The 20,501-nt window shown below is 38.9% G+C and overlaps 1 protein-coding gene and 1 pseudogene across 3 annotated transcripts in view; one reads left to right on the top strand and one right to left on the bottom strand.

Annotated features, from left to right (window-relative positions):
• The window catches only part of SHROOM4 (shroom family member 4), a 216,377-nt gene that overhangs the window by 60,090 nt on the left and 135,786 nt on the right, over positions 1–20,501 (top strand). The window contains exon 2 of one of the 3 annotated variants that reach the window (XM_027091224.1): positions 17,805–17,960. The exons of the other annotated variants lie outside the window; for them this stretch is intronic. The gene's annotated coding sequence lies outside the window, so the exon portion shown is untranslated. The remainder of the gene's footprint in view (positions 1–17,804; positions 17,961–20,501) is intronic. 3 annotated transcript variants of the gene reach the window in all.
• Positions 14,564–15,989, bottom strand: LOC113611836 (spermine synthase pseudogene; annotated as a pseudogene).

Below are 20,501 nucleotides of genomic sequence, written 5' to 3'. Positions count from 1 at the left end.
AGACTCCATGATTTCAATTAGAATGATAGAATTCTCTCATTGCCTCATAAGTCTAACAAAACCAATTGTCTTATTATAAATGAATAAAGATGGGTTCAATTAACAGTGCTTCTAAAAATACATTCTTCTATATGTATGTCTTTATGAAACCTTGGGTGAAGATAACGAAGACAAGTCTTAAAATTTCATCTGCTTTTTATTGAGCAAGAAAGACATATGGAGTGATATATTAAATGATGTCTTTTAATGGCTTGACAAGTCTTAATGACCAACCTCTTCTAGTAACCCATTTCAGAACAATCTTAACCAAGCTGTGGTTGGAGAGCTTTTATTAAATGCCCAGCACTGTACTACTACTCTCTACCATTTTCCAACCTGATCATTTGCTTGAGGGTGATGAAGGATGATGATGAACATTATAAGGTTTCTTTCCTTATAGTCCTTAAAATCAACTGAGGTAAATGCAGTTAAAAATAATTCAGAGACTTGACTGCTTCAGAAGAGATATAGCTATAGAAATAGGACCTCTTGGAACCATTTTAAAAAGAAAGCTACTGACAAATTCAGAAGTTCATCCCTTTAGGAAGGGCCTGTAATAACAGCAATAAGGATTCCTGACTGAAGCCCTTTGGACACTTTCCTCTGGAAAAGCATGGGCCTTTGGTAGCTGATGTTGGCCAGGTGGGCTGGCACATATGGCACTCCTTTCTGGTCTCTCAGTATTAGAGTCTCATTGCCTAGATTCTAGCAAAGACCTCCATAATAATCCTTCCCTTCCTGGAAGTGTTGCCTGGAGGAGGCCAAAATAATGAGGTGGCTTCCCACTTTTGTTGGTGGCTTATGACCAGCTCCAAGTCCCCAAGAAGTGTCTCTGTTGTCCAAGACCAGTTCATTGTGGCTTTGACAATCCTCAAGAGATAGATGATGGAGGTCTTCTAACAACCAGATTTCTAGTGGCAAGGTCACAGCCCAGTCTGGGGTCAGCAGTGGAAGCCAGTTCAGGGTATCAGCAATTGGTAAGCTTGCTGAAACTCTAGTTTTATTTTTTTAATTAATTTTTATTTTATACTGGAGTATAGTTGATTTACAATGTTGTTTTAGTTTCAGGTGTACAGCAAAGTGGTTCACTTATACATATACTCATTCTTTTTCAGATTCTTTTCCCATATAGTTTATTACAGAATATTGAGTAGAGTTCCCTGTGCTATACAGTAGATCCTTGTTGATTGTCTATTTTATATATAGTAGCGTGTATATGTTAATCCCAAAAGTCTAGTTTTAGAGAGAATCTCCCCGTAGCAAGAATATCAAGAAGTTGATTCACCACTTCCTCGCACATCCTATGCCCTAAACAATCCATACCTGACAAACTATATTCTTCAAGTACACCAAGATCTTTCCCACTGCTTTGTCTTTGCACATGTTGTACCCTTTCTAGAATATCCCCATCTCCTTTTTACAGAACTATTCTAGCATTGTTCATACTGGGAAGTAAATCATCTATGAGGAGATCTCTCTGTTACATTGTGATCTTTTCAAAGGTGGGAATTGTATCTTATTATCTCTGTTATCTCCATTAGCCAGAACAGAGACTGGCATACAGCATGCTGAACCAGGTAAATGCTGATTAAGTAACTGAATTATTTATCCAGATGTGGCTGGGGTTGCATATTTCTGAATTCCATTATCAGTAGGCTTTATTTAGTATCATACCCTGTGTATGTGTATTTCAGGGACCTCTTGTTTAATGGAATGATTAAACTTTTTGAGCTTTTTTGTTTGTTTCTTTGAGCAAAAGGTACATTTGTAGCCTTCAAGTGAATTGGTCCAATTCCCAGATTCCAATGGAACACCACTGGCTCCCTCTTGTGAGGCAGTCTCAGAATTTCTCCTATAATTAATTTCTTAGAAGGTCTGTGGACAAGTACATCTTAGTAGAGTTGTTCTGGGTCTGAATGCTTTGGCTTCTAAGTGTTGTGAACCAATCAGTTACTTCTTAGAAAACATTAAGACCTTCACTTGACAAGGGTAAAGAAGCCATTCTAGGAATCTTGACCAGCTCAAAAATCTGAGCACCCTGGAGTTAAAAGGCTTCCTGAAGGTCATCTTTATAACCTAATCTCACAAAGCAATTCGTACCAGTTTTGAGTTGCTCCCCCTTCTAGAGGTTTCTCTGTCTTTTAGAAGATTATTCCTTTTAAGGGACTAAAATCTGCCTCCAACTGGTCCATACAAAATGATCTCTACCTTCTTAATAACTAACTGCCGTTTGGGTAGCTAATGACAGTGTTGGATTCCTCATATTTTTTAAATTCAGTTTTTTCAATATTTTTGAGCACCTTCCTAGTGCCAGGCACCCTGGTCTAATCTTCTCCAGGTCCCTCAACTGTTTCCCATGTATCAGGTTCCTCTGAACCACTTCTATAGATAATTTCCACCTTGTCACTGGCTCCAAAGTTTGGAACTTGTTACATGATATTCTTGTTAAATGATTCCCATTATTCCAGCCAGTCCAGATCTTTAAGTTCCCATCATATGTGAGACCTGCCATGTTCTAGGTGAGTCTGCTCTTTTAGTTAATCAGTATAAGTACCCAGTTATGGGACTTTGAAATAGTACCTCTCCTGAAACAGTATGGTATAGTTGAATTGGAGGACACCAGATCTGTTTTCAATTTATTTAACCTCTTTGGGACTCTTTGAGTGCTAATTATCCTTCCTTCATAGGGTCATTGTCAGGATTCACGAGATACTATCTATAAAACATTAAGCACTGTGCCTGAGCACTTAGTGGGTACACAATAGAAGTTAATGTCCCTCTCTTCCTGCCAGTTGGTCCTGCCTACCACTGCCCTCTACTGAGGAGAGTCAGTAACTGCTTTGAACTTGCATTTCTGGTTTGAGCCAAGTAGCTCTGTTCCATTCACTCTCTTTTCAGCCCTTTAAAGAATGGCAGCCTCATGGCACAGGGATATTGGCTTGGTGCTTTGTGACAGCCTGGAGGGGTGGGATAGGGAGGGTGGGAGGGAGGGAGACGCAAGAGGGAAGAGATATGGGAACATATGTATATGTATAACTGATTCACTTTGTTATAAAGCAGAAACTAACACACCATTGTAAAGCAATTATACCCCAATAAAGATGTTAAAAAAAAAAAAAAAAGAAAAGCACTAAAAAAAAAAAAAAAAAGAATGGCAGTCTTATATGAGATATAACATAAACTGGTAGACTGGACTCAATTTTGAGAAAGTAGTTCTTGTAAAAATATTGCAGTAGATATCTTTGCCAATTTCTGACACAGCACAACTGAATTAGAGTTCTATATTGCATGGATAGCTATTGGTGAGACTTTTTTTTTAAGTATTATAAGATCCCAAGGTGCTAATCATTGATGTTTGGAATGTCATCCAATTTCTGTTGTTCATTGTCATGTAAACAGTAAAATCACAGCCTGAATATGAATTTCATTCACAGGTCTTCTGGATAATATGATTCCTGTGTTCTTTCTGAGAAGGAACATTTATATGAATTGGTATTTTAATTCCTCTGACAGGATGATGTAGGTTTGCATAAGAGCAATAAAAATACAGGGACCCAAGTGGTTCTTAGTGCCACACTAGTGAAAGGTCACATCGTTAGAATTACCTTCTATGAGAGGATTTTGGGGTGTGGAGGGAAATCCCTAAGCCTGGCAATCAGACATTATAGTAGAGTGAACAGAGGGTAGTCTTGGTGTCAGATCTGAGTTTGAATCCCACCTCAGCCATTCACTAGCTGTATGATCTAGGACAGGTCCTCTGACCTCACCTTACCTCAGCTCTATCTTGTATAAAATGGGGAACAATTATACCAAGTATTTATTGTGAGTATTATAAATGAGGTTAACAATTCTGTACCACTTAGCACAGTGCTTGGCATATGGTAGGCAAGCAATAAATCATTGCTCTTAGGATCGATTCCAGTTAATAGCAGTTAAGCCCCTTGGAGCTGCAGTATCATTTCCCTATTGGAGAGTGAAAAGAGTAATATCATGTACATGATTTGGGGATTCAATTCCTGGGTTCACGTAGAAACTAAGCCACCCTGAGTCCTTCAGATTTTGCTAGAAGTTTATAATCATTCACCTGAAGGGCAATGGGAATACACTGGGTTGTTTAATAGCCCTTGGCGGCATGTGGGCAAAAACAGTGAGAAGAACCCTGGGGAGTAATGTATTGCTTGTTCTCTTGCCCACAATTCTTTAAATGCAAGTACTTGGATTTATCAACCCAAGCAGGAGTCAAATGCTGCTGCCATTTTGGGGTTCTATAAACGTATATTCATGAATCTGGTGAGCCAGTCACCAAAGCTCCCTTTAGGGAGGAGGGAGGTTACTGGAATCTTTGTTTCCTGTTGAGGAATCTTGCCCTAGAGACAAAAAGAAAATCCCTAAAATATTCTGCTCACAAGAAAAGAGCAATCTGGCTGAGGTGGGTTACTTAGTAAAGGATAAACTTCGCCACCAACCAGCTTTATAAATTAAAAATAGGCCCCAAAATTAATCTATAGTGACAGAAAGATGATCCCTGTGGAGGGGGCCAGGGAAGGGTGGGTGGCAGTTCAAAGGGCAGAAAGAAACTTTTGGTGTTAATGAGCTTTGACATATATTCACCGTCTTGATTATGGTGATGGTACATACATATGTCAAAGCTCATCAAATAATAAACTTTAAACATGTGCAATTTAATGTATTTCAACTGTACCTTAATAAAGCTCTTACTTAAACCCAGTGCCTATAACACCTGGCATGTAGTAAGTGCTCGCTAAGTATGTTCTTGAATTAAGATAAATAATTGTGACAGACCAACTTCTGGAATGGTTGTGTGAGAAGCTTAGCAGACACCCTCACTAGTGAAATAACCATTAAACTGGTAAAATTTTTATCAGAAACAACTGTTTAAAGTGTCAGGAAATTGGTTTAAGGGCATGCAACAAATTGAGAAGCATTTATTTAAGAACATTTATGGAATCTTGGTAAGAACAATTGTCATACGTGACATTTGATCCAGGACTTGCTCCTACTTCTCCTCCTAGCTTTATATTGCGGAAACTTTATTCTAGGTGGGCACAGCCAAAAGGCAAACAAACAAACAAAAAGTACAGGGGCTGTCTTCTTCACTAACTCCTGGTTATAGGGTATAGTTTCACTCCAGGATGGGCAGGCTGCTAGTGACTCTAATTCTACCCTCCAGTTTTATGTTGTGGAAGATTTATTCTGGGCGAAAATGGCCAAGAAGATGGAGGGCTCTCATCCCCGGCCCAGCTCCCACCCTTAAGATGAAGTCTGTTTCCTAGGCAGGTACAGCAAACTATGAGAGGCAGTTGGAGAAGACTGCCAACTCCTATTTTCTCCCTCCCAGGTCCAGGGCAAGGACCCAGATGTTGTACTTGTCAGACAAGGACTTCAAGGGCTCATAGGGCAGAGGTGTCACTCCAGAAAAAGACAGGCTGCCATATCACACTTTTCTCACCTAGCTCCAGCATAGTTGCACAGCCTATGGAGGCTGACTTTCTTTAGAACAGAGCATGAAGGAACTCATGCCTAAAGGTGTTGTTGAAAACCATAGAGATCATAGTAGTGAAAATTAGAAAAGCAATTATATATTAGTAGCAGACAGAATAGAGCAGACCAGCCAGACATTTTGCAGAGAGACCTAGGGAAAGAAACCATCAAAATGGGCCCTGCTAAGATCAAACTTATCCCTAGTTTGGGCTGTACACATGCTGTACGTAAGAGCAACCCATGCAGGGGCAACCAGAAATGTTATTTGTGAACTGCTGAATTCTGTTTGAATGCAGGGTAGAATCAAAACCTCCCTGAACTATGAAGGCATTCCACAAGCCATACAAAATACTTTGGCAAAGGGTACAAGCTTTACTGGATCTGGGTGCCTAAGAAAAACCTTTGACCACTTGATCACAGGCTAAAACTAACTATGCTGAACCAGAGGTGACTCCCAGAAAGCCAGGTTTAAAAATAAAACAAAGGGGAAAATTAGCATGATGTCAGAGGTTGCACACTGCAGAGAAAATAGAGTTCAGCGAGAATTAGTCCAGGCAAGTGATTAAACAAATAGAGAAAAACAAAACAAAATAGAAACAGAAATAAGACCCAAGAAGGGGAGGTAAGCGGAATCCAAGGTTACTACAATGTATTATTTATTTATTTTTTAATTTTTTATTTTATATCGGAGTATAGCCAATTAACAATGTTGTGATAGTTTCAGGTGCACAACAAAGGGACTCAGCCATACATATACATGTATCCATTCTCCCCCAAACTTCCCTCCCATCCAGGCTGCCACATAACATTGAGCACAGTTCCCTGTGCTATACACTAGGCCCTTGTTGGTTATCCATTTTAAATATAGTGGTGTGTACCTGTCATTCCAAAACTCCCTGATTATCCCTTTCCCCCATCCTGCCCCCCTGGTAACCATAAGTTCGTTCTCTAAGCCTGTGAGTCTGTTTCTGTTTTGTAAGTTCATTTGTATCATTTCTTTTTAGATTCCACATATAAGGGATATCATACGATATTTCTTTTTCTCTGTCTGACTTACTTCACTCAGTATGACAGTCTCTAGGTCCATCCATGTTGCTTCAAATGGCATTATTTCATTTTTTTAATGGCTGAGTAATATTCCATTGTATATATGTACCACATCTTCTTTATCCATTCCTCTGTTGATGGACATTTAGGTTGCTTCCATGTCTTGGGTATTGTAAACAGTGCTGCAACGAACATTGGGGTGCATGTATCCTTTCAGACCATGGTTTTCTCCAGATATATGCCTAGCAGTGGGATTGCAGGGTCATATGGTAGCTCTAATTTTAACTCTATTATTTAAAATATCTAGTTTGCAATAAAAATTATGAGCCTTCCCACCCCCCCCCCAAAATAACCCAGGAAAGTGTAACCATGGAAAGGAAATAAGTCAGGTAATAGAAATTACTTTTGGTGGAGCCCAGATGTTATATTTGTCAGATAAGTACTTCAAAGTTGCTATTATAAATATATTCAAAGAAGTAAGGGAAAACATGTTTTATGATCTAAAGGATATATAATGGTGATGACTAATCAAATAAAGAATATCAATGAAAAGATAGAACACATTTAAGAAAAGAACCACATGGAAATTCTGGATAGTAAAAGTACAATAACCTAAATGAAAAAATCATAAAAGAGGATCAACAATATATTTTACATGGCAGAAGAGAATTAGTGAACTGGAAAACAGATCAATAGAAAGTATACATTCTGAAGAAAATAAAAAGAATCAAAAACTTGAACAGACACATGTAGAATACAAGCACAACAACAAATGTGTAATGGGAGTGCCAGAGGAGAGGAGAGAAGGGGCAGAAAAATTATTCATAGAAAGGATGGCTTAAAAGTTTCCAAATATGATGAAAGACATTTATCTAAACATCCAAGAAGCTCATGAACTCCAAGTAGGATAAACTAAACAGATCCACACCTAGAGATATCATAGTCAAGATGTTGAAATTCAAAGCCAAAGAGGAAAATCTTGCAAGTAGCAAGTGAAAAAAGACCCATCACAGAAAGGAACCCCAGTAAGTTTGACAATTGACTTCTCATCAGAAACAATGGCTATCATGGGATGGGGGGATGACATTTTCAGCATGAAAAAAATCAACCAATAATGCTATATCTGGGAAAACTAACTTTAAATTTGTAGATTAAATAAAGATGTTCCCAGAAAACTAAATATGAGGAGAATTTGTTGCTAGCAGACCTGCCTTACGAGAAAAAGTAAAAGAAACCATTCAGGCTGAAAAAAAAAAACAATAATGGACAGTAATTTGAATCCATACAGAAAAAAAAAGTGCTTATAAAGTAATTATGAAGTAACTGTAAAAGACAGTATAATTACATATTTCTTCTCCATATTTCCTTAGTTTATTTAAAAGACAATAGCATACTGAAACAGCAGTGAGCACACTTAGCACCAAGATTTTAGATTTTAGTACCATTCTCCAATAAAAGGAACCAGGGATCTTTGGAAGAATGGCTGATTCTAGGACTGGGCTAAAAAATATACAAGATGAGCCTGAAGAATCTTGTAGTGCCAGAAAGTAAGGAAGTGCTCAAAACAAAACAAGAACCACACACACACACACACACACAGTGAAGGGGGTATGTGAAAGGGACACTGAAGTCAACTGAAAGAGGTCCTAATGGCCAAAGCTGAAACAACTTGAGCAGAAAAACCCCAATAAATTAGTAATGGACTATATCTCAAGGTATAAAATAAATATCCATGAGTCTATATGGGTATAAATAAATGATTGAATAAATATATAAATGGGGAGAATAGACAACTCTTTCATGCAGAAGAATCCCAAATAATTTATGTTGATACTCTTCTCTCAGGTACATGGAATATAACTCTCCACTCTTTAAGTCAGGCCTGTGTATAGTGACTTCCTTGAAAGAGTACAGTATGGAAAAGGAGAAAAGAGTAATATATAGTGAAGAAAGCTGACAAACACTACCTCAGCCAGGTGATAAAGGTTAACATCAACAGTATTAAGTCATGTTGATAGTATGTCCCTTGATATGATGTGATGAAAAGGGCATTGCACTTTTGTGATCTTCCCCTCAAAAACCCATAGCCCCAGTCTAATCGTGAGAAAAACATCAGACAAATACCGATGGAGGAACATTTTATAAAATACCTAACCAGTACTCCTCAAAAATGTCAAGGTTGTCAGAAACAAGGAGAGTATGAAAAACTGTCAGAGGAAAGAAGAGCCTAAAGAGATGTACCAACTAAATGTAATGTATCCTGGATGGCATCCTGGAACAGAAAAAGGACATTAGGTAAAAACTAATGAAATGTTGAATAGTATGGACTTTAGTTACTAATAATGTACCAATATTGGTTAACTGGTTATTACAAATGTATCATATTAATGTCATACATTAATAATAGGGGACATTGTGTGTGGGGTGTATGGGAAATCTCTGTACTATCTTTGTAATTTGTATATCTAAAACTATTCTAAAATAAAAGTTTATTTTAAAAGCAATAGCACTAACATCATACTTAATGATGATAAGCTTTCTCATTAAGATCAGAAACAAGGAAAAGATGTTCCCTTTCACCACTCCTTTTCAACATTGTACTGGAAGTACTATATAATGCAGTAAAATAATGAAAGGTATACAGTTTGGGATGGAATAAAGAAAACTGCTTGTAGGTGACATGACGGTATATATCAAAAATCTGAAAGAATGGACACAAAAAACTTGGAATGAATAAGCAGTTACAGCAAGGTTGCAGGATACAAGGTTAATATAGAAAAGTAAATCACTTTCCTATATATCAGCAATGAACAAGTGAAACTTGAAATTAAAAACATAGCACCGTTTACATTAGCAGCCCCCAAAATGAAATACTTAGGTATAAATCAAACAAAATATGTACAAGAACTATATGAGGAAAACTACAAAAAGTCTGATGATATTAAAAAAGAACTAAATAAATGGATAGATAGTCCATGTTCATGGATAGAAAGACTCAATATTGTCGAGTCATTTCTTCTCAAATTGATATATAGATTCAATGCAATCCCAATCAAAATCCCTCCAAATTATTTAGTGGATATCAACGAACTAATTCTAAAGTTTGTTTGGAGAGGCAGTAGACCCAGAATAACCAACACAGTATTGAAGTAGAACAAAGTTGGAGGACTGACACTACTTGACATTAAGATTTTTTAAAAAATAAATTTATTTATTTATTTGTTCGTTTTATTTTTGGCTGTGTTGGGTCTTTGTTCTGTGCGCGGGCTTTCTCTAGTTGCAGTGAGTGGTGCACGGGCTTCTCATTGTCGTGGCTTCTCTTGTTGCAGAGCACGGGCTCTAGAGCGCAGGCTCAGTAGTCATGGCACACGGGCTTAGTTGCTCCGCGGCATGTGGGAATCTTCCCGGGCCAGGAATCGAACCCGTGTCACCTGCATTGGCAGGCAGATTCCCACCCACTGCGCCACCAGGGAAGCCCGACATTAAGATTTACTATAAAGCTACAGTAATCAAGAAAGTGTGGTATTTGCAAAAGAATAGAAAAATAGATCAATGGAGCAGAATGGAGAGCCCAGAAATAGGCCCACATAAATATAGCTCACTGATTCTTTTTTTTTTTTTACAAAAACATCTTTATTGGAGTACAATTGCTTTACAATGGTTTGTTAGTTTCTGCTTTATAACAAAGTGAATCAACTATACATACACATATACCCCCATATCTCCTCCCTCTTGAGCCTCCCTCCCACCCTCCCTATCCCACCCCTCTAGGTGGTCACAAAGCACCGAACTGATCTCCCTGTGCTATGCGGCTGCTTCCCACTAGCTATCTATTTTACATTTGGTAGTGTATATATGTCCATGCCACTCTCTCACTTTGTCCCAGCTTACCCTTCCCCCTCCCCGTATCCTCAAGTCCATTCTCTAGTAGGTCTGTGTCTTTATTCCCGTCTTGCCGCTAGGTTCTTTTTTTTTTTTTAGGTTCCATATATATGTGTTAGCATACGGTATTTGTTTTTCTCTTTCTGACTTACTTCACTCTGTATGACAGACTCTGGGTCCCTCCACCTCACTACAAATGTGCCATATCTTCTTTATCCATTCATCTGTTGATGGACACTTAGGTTGCTTCCATGTCCTGCCTATTGTAAATAGAGCTGCAATGAACATTTTGGTACATGACTCTTTTTGAATTATGGTTTTCTCAGGGTATATGCCCAGTAGTGGGATTTCTGGGTCGTATGGTAGTTCTATTTTTAGTTTTTTAAGGAACCTCCATAGTGTTCTCCGTAGTGGCTGTATCAATTTACATTCCCACCAACAGTGCAAGAGGGTTCCCTTTTCTCCAAACTCTCTCCAGTATTTATTGTTTCTAGATGTTTTGATGATGGCCATTCTGACCGGTGTGAGATGATATCTCATTGTAGTTTTGATTTGCAATTCTCTAATGATTAATGATGTTGAGTATTCTTTTATGTGTTTGTTGGCAATCTGTATATCTTCTTTGGAGAAATGTCTATTTAGGTCTTCTGCCCATTTTTGGATTGGGTTTTTTGGGTTTTATTGATATTGTAGCTCACTGTTTCTTGACAAAGGAGCAAAGGCAATACAATGGAGCAAAGATAGTCCTTTCAACAAATGGTGTTGGAACAACTGCACATCCACATGCAAAAAAAAAGAAAATCAAGACAAAGACTTTATACCCTTCACAAAAATTAACTCAAAATGGATCATAGACTTAATGTGGAATGTAAAAGTATAAAACTCCTAGAAGATAATATAGAAGAAAACCTAAATGACTTTGGGTAAGGTGATGAATGTTTAGATAAAACACCAAAGGCATGATCCATCAAAAAAATAATTTATAAGCTGGGCTTCATTCAAAATTAAAAACTTCTGCTATGCAAAAGACATTGTCAAGAGAATGAATAGACAAGGCCACCAGACTGGGAGAAAATATTCGCAAAAGCATCTTCTTTATCCATTAATCTATCAATGGACACTTACAATATCTTGGCTATTGTAAATAATGCTGCAGTGAACATGGGGTGGGGTGCACATATCTTTTCGAATTAGTGTCTCCAATTTCTTTGAATAAATACCCACAAGTGGAACGGCTGGATCATATGATAGTTTTATTTTTAATATTTTGAGGAACCTCCATACTGTTTTTCATAGTGGCCAAACAATTTTACATTCATACCAACAGTGCACAAGGGTTCCCTTTTCTCCACATCTCCTCCAGCACTTCTTTTTTCTCTCCTTTTTGATAATAGCCATTTTGACAGGTGTGAGGTAATATCTCATTGTGGTTTTGATTTGCATGTTGATTTGATTGGTTATGTTAAGCATCTTTCATGTGCCTGTTGGCCATATGTCATCCTTGGAAAAATGTCTATTCAGATCCCCTGCTCATTTTTTAATCACCTTTTTTTTTATTGGGTTGTGTGAGTTCTTTATATATTTTGAATATTAACCCCTTATGGGATATTTCATTTATAAATATCTGCTCCCATTCAGTACACTGCCTATTTGTTTTGTTGGTGGTTTCCTTCACTGTGCAAAAGCTTTTTAGTTTGATATAGGTCCATTTGTTTATTTTTGCTTTGTTGCCTTTGCCTGAAGAGACAGATCCAAAAAAAAATATTTCTGAGACTGATAACAAAGAGCATAAGTGTATGATTTCTTCTACAACTTTTGTGGTTTCAGGTCTTAAATTTAAGTCTTTAATCCATTTTCAGTTTATTTTTGTAAAAAAGTGCCCCATTTTCATTCTTTTGCTTATAGCTGTCCAGTTTTCACAACATCATTTATCAAAGAGACTTTTTCCCATTGTATGTTCTTGCCTCCTTTGTCATAACTTAATTGACCATTTAAGTGTGGGTTCATTTCTGAGCTCTATTCAGTTCCAGTGATCTATCTCTTTGTTTTTGTGCCAGTACCATACTGTTTTGATTACTGTAGCTCTGTAATATAGTTTGAAACCTGTTTGGTTCTTTCTTAAGATTGTTTTGGCTATTAGGGGTCTTTTGTGTTTATGTACAAAGTTTAGAATTACTTGTTCTTGGTCTGTGAGAAATGCCATTGGTATTTTGATAGGGAATGCATTGAGTCTGTAGATTGCCTTGGGTAGTATGGTCATTTGAACAATACTAATTCTTCCAATCCACGAGCATGGTATATCTTTCCATGTATTTGTGTCATCTTAAATCTCTTTCCTCAGTGCCTTGTCATTTTCTGAATATAGGTTTTTACCTTCTTAGTTGGATTTACTCCTAGATATTTTATTCTTCTGGATGCAATTATGAATGGGATTGTTTTCTTAATTTCTATTTCTGCTAGTTTATGTTGGTGTATAGAAAAGCAGCAGAGTCCTTGGTATTAATTTTGTATCCTGCAACTTTACCCAATTCATCAATGAGTTCTAGTCGTTTTTTGGTGGTATCTTTATAATTTTCTATATATAGTATTATGTCATCTGCAAACAGTGATGATTTTACTTCTTCCTTTCCAATTTGGATCCTTTTTATTACTTTTTCTTGTGTGATTGCTATGGCTATAACTTCCAATACTATATTGAATAAAAGCAGCAAGGGTGGGCATCCTTATCTTGTTCCTGATCTTAGAGGAAGTGCTTTCACCTTTTCACCATCGAGTATGATGTTAGCTGTCGGCTTGTCATATATGACCTTTATTATGTTGAGGTATGTTTCTTCTATAGCTACTTTTTTGAGAGTTTTTTTATCATAAATGGATTTGGATTTTGTCAAAAGAATTTTCTGCATTTACTGAGATGATCATATGATTTTTACTCTTCAATTTCTTAATGTGGTTTTTCATATTGATTGATTTGAAGATATTCCAGAAATGGACAAGCTGAATATTCATTCATGCATTCATATCCATTTAATGTTAATTCTAAAATAATATTGAATTGCACGTACCCTGTCTAGGCAAAATAATCTTGAAAAAGAAGAACAAAGTTGGAGGACTCACACCTCTTAAATTCAAACTTAGTACAAAGCTACAGTAATCAAGACAATGTGGTACTGGCATAAGGAAAGACATATATAGATAAATGGAATAGAATTGAGTGTCCAGCAATAAAATCATACATCTATGGTCAATTACCATATGATCCAGCAATTCTACTCTTAGATATCTACCCAAAAGAAATGGAAACATATGTCTACACAAAAACTTGTACATGAATATTCTTAGCAGCATCATTCCTCATAGTCAAAATGCAGAAATGCCCAAATGTCCATTAATGGTGACTAGATAAACGAACTGTTATACATCATATAATGGCATACTATTTGGCAATAGAGATAATTGAAGCACTGATACATGCCACAATATGGATGGAACCACAAAAACATGCTAAGTGAAAGAAACCAGGCACAAAAGACCATACATTTTATCATTCCATTTATAAGAAAGGGTTATCTATAGAGACACAAAGTGATTAGTGGTTGCCTAGGACTGTGGGTAGGAACATGGACTGACTGAATATGAGCTCAGTTTCTTTCTTGGGGGTATGAACATGTTCTAAAATTAGATGTGGTGATGGCTGCATAACTCTATAAATGTGCTAAAAACCTTTGAAATATACTTAAAATGGGTGGATTTTATGGTATGATAATTTTATGGTATACAAATTGTATCTCAACAAAGCTATTCATTAAAAATTATAAATAATTGTTCCCCTAAATGCTGCACATTGTCAGAAGACTTCAGCTGTACTTTCTCATTATATCTTTTTTTTTCTCATTTGTAATTTTAATCGAAGCATTGCTATTCATTTTTTAAAGTCTTTCCTTATAAGCACCAAATTTTAATACCTATGTCAATTTGGGGGGAAAAGAAACTCCCGTCAAGAGCTTCCCTCCAGAAGAAAACAATGATGTTCATTCCTCCAAACAATCAAATTCGAAGTCTACCAAAACAGAAACAAAAGAAGCCCACACAGAAAAACAAAGACAAAAATCACATTCTAGAGGTTCAGTGCATTTAGCAGCCTTCACTGTGCTGTCTAATCATCCTTCAAAAAAATAACACCCTATTTCATCAAAATATACATTTTCCATTTGATTTTTAAATTAAAATATAATTAAAAAAAGGAAACTTGAAGGAATTCACAATTAATTGCCTGACTCCTTTCGATGTCATGTACAGCATATGAAGGTCAGGAAGGCTATTTGCAGCACACATGATTAGGGGAAATTGATTTTCAAGGTTTAGCTTTCTTCCAAACAGTGTAAAATACACACAATTCCAAGTATGAAGGGACACAGATGATCTCCTTCGAGAATTCCACAGGACAATACAGGTGCCCCAGCTGTTCTTCATAGAGTGACAGGGCTTCAGTCAAATTGACACAGTTCCCCTGTGTAAAATATTTCCCATCCTGTTTCAATACTTTCATTGAGAGGTCAAGAATCAGTCTGAGAAACTCCCATGTGGAATCTTCTTCCGGAGATGTGGAGATTGGAACAGCTGTCAAATCATTAATCACATAATCAAACTCTCTCCCTTCTTTGACGTACCTCTTCAGTACTGGAATACAATCTTCTATTAGAACCTGACAGCAGTCTCCTTTAAGATTGTCTAGGACATCACCACATGTTTTTTGCATGTATTTCTTACATCCGTCAGTCACCATTTGGTCAATCTCTACCATAGTGACCATCTTTGGTTTCAGTTTGACTATTTCACATAATATGCCCCCATCTCCGCCTCCTAGAATCAGTACATCTTTGCCAGTGTAATCTTCTTTGCCGCTGCCCATGATGGCCCGGGTATACGCCAGATCACTTTCCGCCAAATTAGCATCCCCACTGAGGATGAGAATATTTCCAAATTGTTTTGAGTGTAAAATTTTAATGTTCTGGCAAGGTGAGTCTTCATCATACACCCCTTCATCTATGTCGTACTCAACCAAGCGGCCATCTGCAGTGGGCCAGTATCTGTCAATGGCCCCTCCTTGAACTATGGGTGGTAATCGCTTCACCCGCTCAGTACTGTCCTGACTCAATTCTTTCATTCTTTCTTCTACTTTGTTCAAAAGACTGTCAACTTCTTTGCCTTGCGCATCACCGTCGTAACTCTGAAGGTCCAGCAACACCAATCCATGCGGGTAAATTCTCAAATTGGCAAAGCTGCCGTTTTTGTTTACGTAGGTCGCTAAATAGCCATGGTCCTGCCAGGTGTGCATCGACTCCATCATCCCCTGCTCCTGGAAGATGGACTGGAGGCCTTTCAGAATGGTCTCACCATCAGCTTTGGTGCCGAGCATGAAGTCAAGGGTGCTGTGCTGTGCTGCTGCCATAGTGAGGCGAGGCCCTGGGCCATGCCTGGGGGAGGCGGCCAGGGAGACTGGGGGGCCGCGCGGCGTGTCAGGCTGCGGCCGGTGGGGAGTGCGCTGCGCCAGGGAGGCTCTCTCATTATATCTTAAGGGAAATGATAGAAAGGGAGTGAGATGGAAAATAAAATAAAACCTGTTCCACTAGTCTTTTTTTATATTGCAGTATAGTTGATTTACAATGTTGTGTTAGTTTCAGGTGTACAGCAAAGTGATTCAGATATATATGTGTGTGTGTGTGTGTGTGTGTGTGTGTGTGTGTGTATAAATTCTATGTATGTGTATATACTTTTTCAGATTCTTTTCCCTTATAGGTTATTAAAAAATACTGAGTATAGTTCTCAGTGCTATACAGTAGGTCCTTGTTAGTTATGTATTTTCCACTAGTCTTTTTTATACAATTGGAATTTCAAGAATAAAGTTGTCCATGAGTAGGAATCTACTGTTCTCAGACTGGGAGAGATATACACATGACCTGGCTTCTCATCTAGGCTCCATTTCAGAATTGTACAGTTATATATAGAGGGAAGCCTGAGAGGTTTTTGTAAGATCCTCCAGTTCTTGGGGAGCATGGGCTTCTGAGGAGTGCATTGTTGGCTGCCTTTACCTGTAAAGTGCTTTTGGTTCATTTTAGTGCTTTAATTTCCATAGTTAACAGGAAGAGCCCACACCTTGCAGGCTGTGCTGGTGCTATACAGCTGCTGATGACCAGAGCAAAATCAATCTGAGTGCTGATTGCAGAGGAGCCAAGGGCTGCAACTAGCCTGCATGTCAGGGGCCATGTCCCTTAGGTAGGCTTTTACCTGACTTCTATACACTTGCCCTAGCTGAAACCCCACTGCCACCCCTCCACAGCCACATTCTCTGGCCTTCTCTGAACATTGCTATGAGCCCCCACACTGGATTTCCTTCCCTCCTCTGGACTTTTCCAGAAACATCTTTTCTGCATTGCTGCAAATTTTCATTTTCTCTCACCCTCTGCTATTACTTAACTCAAGGACAGAGGAAATATTTGCAGTCCAGAAACACACATAATAAAAAAAGAAGAAAAAGAAAAAAAGAGAAGAAGCCCCAAACCCATCCCAAATCTTTAAGAAAACAATCCCATAGGGTTTGGTTTTGAATTGCCATGCAATGTGGGGAACGTGAAACATGTGTTCATCAGGGCCCTTTCTGCTTGGAGCCTACCTGACTTCTCTCCTCCCTCACCAGACTGCTGGGCTAGGCTAGGCTCAGGGGAGCTACAAAGCCACCAGCTTAGAAGATGGAGACAAATGGCAAGTCCCCAAGGGACAAAACAAGACTTGTTACTAATTTTGAGGCCAAAGCAACACACGCAGTGTTTAAGGGCTGTGGGGGTAGATACTGCAAAGCCTGGAATCCAAGTTTTGAAGTTAGACTGAGGCTGACTTGCAATGACTGTTCTGGAGGCAGCATTTTATGAGCTGGGCCTCCATTTGTTTCACGACCCTGACTCTCGCCTTGACTGTTACCACACGTTCCCAACTTGGTCTCCCTGCAGCCAGTCAGTGCCTCTTCCGAACTGTCTGCCCACATGGCTGCCTCAGTGCTCTTTCTAAAACAGAGGTGTGATCTCTACTCCCTCTCTTCTAGTATTTTTTATCTCCTCAGAGAGAAAACCACATTCCTTAACATGATAGATAAGACCCTTTATAAACTGGCCTCAACTGCTCTAGCCTCGTGTTTCATCACCTGTACTCACTCTCAAGTAACCCCACAAAACTATTTACCATTTTCCCGAATGTGCGTTTTTCTTTCCTTCATCGGCCCCTTTGCATCTGCTATTCCTTCAGCCAGGAATGAATACCGTTTTCCTCTTTTTCTCCATTAGACGATGTCTCACTCATCATTTAAGACCAAGTGCTCACTGGGAGTGGTTTTCAGCTTTTTTCTTGTTGCCAGAGCTCACTGAATATACCTGAGGAAGGCAGAGTGGTGCAATGGAAAGAACCCAGAATATGCAGTCAGCCAGACTGTGTGATGACAGGTAAATGACTTAATTTCTCTCTGAGCTTCAGTTTCCTCACCTGTAAAATCAGAATGTGAATCCCAACAGTACAAAGTAGTTGATGTTTATAAGTGCCAAGAACAGTACCTAGTACATGGTAGGTACTTGGGCAATGTTACACGTTATAAAAGAGGTAGAAAAATTATTCCTTCATTCTCAGTTGGGACTCTATGGAGGCATTTCCCTCCATGCAAACTAGTGGGTGGTGTTCTCTGGGACCTGCTTTACCTAGTTCTCTTCTTGAGGTTCACCTGCCTTTGGCCACCCTCATATCTAAAGGGTGTTTTGCAAGTATCCTGCCCGCTTGGGAGCAGCCATCAGCTGCCTTCCCATTCATGTCCCTTAGAAATCTAAATGGGCAGGTATGAGAGGGGAGGGTAACATTTTAGTGCCTCTTTCTTCTCTTCCTCATGCCCTGCTCTTGTCCTCAAGCCTCAAAGAGATTGTCAAGCAGTCACTCCACGTTGGCCTCGTTCTTTCCTGCAACCTGCTCCCTAGGCTTTTTTCCGCAATTGGGATTTCAGAAATGAAATTGTCCATGAATAGGAATCTACTGTTCTCCGGTTGAGATGGACATACACGAGCTCATTTCTCATCTGGACTCTATTTCAGAAATGTACACAAGATGTCAAAAATATACCACTTGGAACCAGAGCAATATTTATTTTTTAAAAAATTAGAGGGAAAAAAGTTGCCTTGCTTCAGTTCCTACTGGAATGTACAATAACTATGTGCTGATGCTGCACTTTGAAGGCATTGATTTAGTTATCCTCAGGGTCACTGGATGAGTGGTGCATGGATACACACACACACACACACACACACACACACACACACACACACATTCAGAGTGCTTTGTTGTGAACTGGGAATTTCAGGCATTACAATGCCAGAGTAAGGCTCTATTGGATCCAGCTATTCATTAACAATGCTTTATTAAGTGTTCCCTTGTGTGCCAAGCCTTGTGCTAGGCAGGGAGAAAAAAGAAGCCAGGGAACCAGAAGTCACAGATGGAGAAATCAGAACACAACAGGAGAGAATAAAGAAAGCACTAAGGCAATAATACAAACTAAATATTAAAGGAGAAGGGGTTGAGGTTACTGAACTGGTGTCCCAGGGCAGATTTCCTGGAGGGGATGGTAAGACTTGAGCAGGGCCGTGGAGGATAGGGTTGGAGACTCTGAGTCATCCACAGTACTCTCTTAGCAATGTGCATTAGAATTAGTATTTGTTTGCAGGACGTGGGAGCAAGAATGATCAGGAATTATTCTGAAGGAGGCCGCCACATGGAAGGTTGAGAGAAACAGGAGACAGAGGCAGAAGAACAAAACAGAGACAAGAGGCAGAAGGCATCTTAGTCCTAGTGGTACCACCGACCCATTACGAGTGACCTTCTTTCCAAACCTCAGTTTCCCTATCTATACATTGGAACTAAATAATACCAGTCCTATCCACCTCCCAGGACCATTGTTAAGAAAACAAATGAGATAATTGTGTGACTATGCTTGGAAAATTAGAGAGGACGATCCATAACATAGGTTGGTATCATGAAGGTAGATGTTTATACTGCAACCACTCTCCTGCATCTGGGAATAGGATGACCTCAATATTTAAATGAATTTTTCTTGGCAGGCCTCTTACTTGCCATAATTATAGCCTGCCAGCCACTAGTTGAGTGTGTATACTTAAACAGGGCCTGTCACACAAGTGTACACGTGTATGTATTTGTGTATATATGTGTTTGTATGTATAAGCTTGCAATGGGCTAGGATATTGGAGCCATGACAGCAAAAGACTGGAGAACTCTTAGGAACAAAGGTGGTATATAGAGATGGGGATTTGTGCGAACATCTTTGAACATGCTTACAGAAATACATGCCCTGTTGCCACTGCAGTAAGCCCTGTTATCTATCTTCCTTGGTGTATTGCAAAGCGTTTCTACTTGTCTCCCTGGCTGCATGCTGCCCCAATCCAGTCCATCCTCCATACTGCTGCTAAAGTGCCCTTTCCAACCCACATGGAATTCCTGGGCTCCTGGATTCCCACAAGGTAACATACATGTTCCTTCACATGACATTGAAGCAGGATGCTGATATAGTCACACCTCTTGTTAAAATTGTGGAATATTTTAATACCAGCTGCTCCTCTTTGTCCCCTCAAGATCCCTCCTTCTGCCCTGTTCCCCACTCCTGGACCCATTTTTAACCTCCGCAAGACCCAGCAACTAAAGGGATAGTGCCCAGCACAGCAGGGAGCCTGGAGGACACTGTTTCGTGTGTTGATCTGCATCTGTTCTGCTTGGTCAGTGCTCCTGATGTTCTGGTTTTTATTTTTAATTTTTATTTTTTTACATCTTTATTGGAGTATAATTGCTTTACAATGGTGTGTTAGTTTCTGCTTTATAACAAAGTGAATCAGTTATACATATACATATGTTCCCATATCTCTTCCCTCTTGCGTCTCCCTCCCTCCCACCCTCCCTATCCCACCCCTCTAGGTGGTCACAAAGCACCAAGCTGA

Source organism: Aethalodelphis obliquidens, unplaced genomic scaffold, assembly GCF_003676395.1.
Source record: "Aethalodelphis obliquidens isolate GAN/ISIS:26980383/991018 unplaced genomic scaffold, ASM367639v1 scaffold71, whole genome shotgun sequence".
In the NCBI taxonomy this organism is placed as follows: Eukaryota; Metazoa; Chordata; class Mammalia; order Artiodactyla; family Delphinidae; genus Aethalodelphis; species Aethalodelphis obliquidens.
This window is presented reverse-complemented; position numbering and strand designations above follow the sequence as displayed.